The sequence below is a fragment of the Capricornis sumatraensis genome, chromosome 9, assembly GCF_032405125.1.
Source record: "Capricornis sumatraensis isolate serow.1 chromosome 9, serow.2, whole genome shotgun sequence".
In the NCBI taxonomy this organism is placed as follows: Eukaryota; Metazoa; Chordata; class Mammalia; order Artiodactyla; family Bovidae; genus Capricornis; species Capricornis sumatraensis.
In genome coordinates this window covers 77,464,360-77,466,850 of record NC_091077.1, presented here as the reverse complement: position 1 = coordinate 77,466,850, position 2,491 = coordinate 77,464,360, and the positions used below count along the sequence as shown (strand labels likewise).

The following is a 2,491-nucleotide window of genomic DNA, read 5'->3' as shown; positions in this document are numbered from 1 at the left end:
AGACTGATGATGCTTCAGGTTTCAGGCTAGCCATCAATCCCCTGAAATCTGCCTTCCTTGGCATCTCAGGCTAAGATAGAACCCAGTATTCTTTATAGCACTTAATAGAACTGAAATTTTTCTTTAAAAAAAAAAAAAATCTGTCACCTCCCACAAAAACAAACTCCATGGGAACAAGTGATTTATCTTGCTTCTCAATGTACCATAGCACATGGAAAAGTACCTGAGTTGCTAATAGGTTCTTATTCACTGGAGAAAAGATGAATGAAAAAAAAGATGTGAATGAATGAATACACACAAAGGCCTGATTCTGAAATCTATCACAAATGTTTTATAATTGCTCCTGCCCTACAAATAGTGATACTTTGCTAGCACATAGTTTTAGAAGAATGAAAAGATCTTTTATACCTAGAGGGTTCCAGCCCTTTAGGAAAGTTGTATCTGAGAGTCGTGGAGGTCCATCACTACACTGCTCCTCTATGTGTGATCCCACATTTAGCTCAGGATGCAGCCATGAAAGGAGGAAAGGAAGGCAGGGACCTTAATATTTTTTCTCCAAATTTGTTTAGTCAGTCTGGTTTCTTAGCACCCCTTGCTTCATCCTCCTTTAGTCTCTGAGGAAGCTGTCCTTGGTTTCTGGAGTAAGAAGCCCCTAGGCATTCTAACCAAGCAGGTAAAGACCAATGTAATAGAGTTTGACCCTATTTTGGGGTATTAGACCACTGACTTTTTTTTTTTTTAATTGAAGCACAGTTGATTTATAATGTGTTAATTTCTGCTGTACAGCAAAATGATTCAGTTATACATAAATATATTCTTTTTCTAATGGTTTATTATAAGATATTGAATATAGTTCCCCATGCTAGTTGTTTATTCATTCCCCATATAGTGATTTGCATCTACTAGTCCCAAGCAAAACAGTGGAATACTTCATGAATCTTCATGTCCTCCTTATGCTGGGGCCATGCTAATATTCTAATTTTAGTATGAAGTATGAAAATGTTAGTCACTTAGTTGTGTCTGACTCTTTGTGACCCCATGGGCTATGACAAACCAAGCTCCTCTGTCCATGGGATTCTCCAGGCAAGAATACTGGAATGGACTGCTATTTCTTTCTCCAGGGGATCTTCCTGACCCAGGGATAGAACCTGTGTCTCCTGCACTGTAGGCAGAATCTTTACTGTTTGAGCCACTAGGGAATACATTTTAGTATATGTGCTGTCAAAGAGAGCATACTACTGACTTTTTTTAAACCTCAGTTTCCCCTTTCCTGTTAGCTCCACATCCAGACAGGTTAATAATAAAGTTGGTACACGTGGCCTGCTGTGGCCTTCTTGGAACATTCCAACTTCACAAATCACAAACCAAACCTAGAAAATGCGCTAATCTCACTCCTTAACCATGATAAAGGCTCAGCTTTCTCTGGGACATTTCTGTGCTTCCCCTGCCTTTCCCAGTAATCCCTTGTATGACTAATAAACTTTCTTTCAGTTGCCCTAAGTTCTCCATAGCCTACCTATTAATTGGAAGATGGTCCAAACCATGTCCTTGGGTGATCACAAGGTAGCCAGTCTGACATAAACTGCTTTCACCATTGACCTGCTTTGTACCTCAAAATAATTTGGGTACATTTGTGATGAGTTTATCACTAAAAAGCCCTTGCTAAAATACAGATTGGACTTAATGATTGTATAACTGTTGGCTTCATGGAAAGAAATTCTAAAGGAAAATGTTTTGAACAATAAAATGATAATCTAACACATGGCTAAAAGACCTGTGGGTATCACCCGGAGCTGGAACCTGGGTAGATAGGAAGGGCTGTGCAAAAAGATATGAATATTGTCAGGAGAGGAGTGAAAAGGAGATAGGAGGTATCTTCCTCAATTTACTCTCTTGCCCTATCTATCCCTAAACTTGTGGCTCAGCTGGTAAAGAATCCGCCTGCAATGAGGGAGACCTGGGTTCGAACCCTGGGTTGGGATGATCCCCTGGAGAAGGGAAAGGCTACCCACTCCAGTATTCTGGTCTGGAGAATCCCATGGACTGTATAGTCCATGCGATCACAAAGAGTCAGGCATGACTGAGCGACTTTCACTTTAATGATATTTTTGAGAGTTTATATTAACGGTCTGATTTCTGATCACATACTAATATGCATACTTTCCTTTCTCCTTCCTTCTTCTCTTTCACCCTTTCTTTTATAATTTTTTAATTTCTTAACTTCCAAGTTTGACCTAGTGTTCAAGTTTTAGAATGATAAAGAAAGTACGTAACAATGGCAGAGCATGAAGCACTGACCAAGGAGCTTTATGTACCCTTTGAGGATCAGTGAATTTTTGACTTGTTGCCTGGCCCTCATGAGTCCACTGTTTCCTAAATGGAAGTTGCTTTGGTAGGGACAGAAAATAAAAGACGTCAAATGTGAGACAGTGTACAAAAGCCAAAAGTTAGGTAGAATTAAGGAAAAAAAAACAACAACACCCTTTTGAAG

The 2,491-nt window shown here is 39.5% G+C and overlaps 1 pseudogene; it reads right to left on the bottom strand.

The window, feature by feature from the left end:
* Positions 1-914: 914 nt before the first annotated feature.
* On the bottom strand, positions 915-1,011 carry LOC138086696 (U6 spliceosomal RNA; annotated as a pseudogene).
* Positions 1,012-2,491: the final 1,480 nt, after the last annotated feature.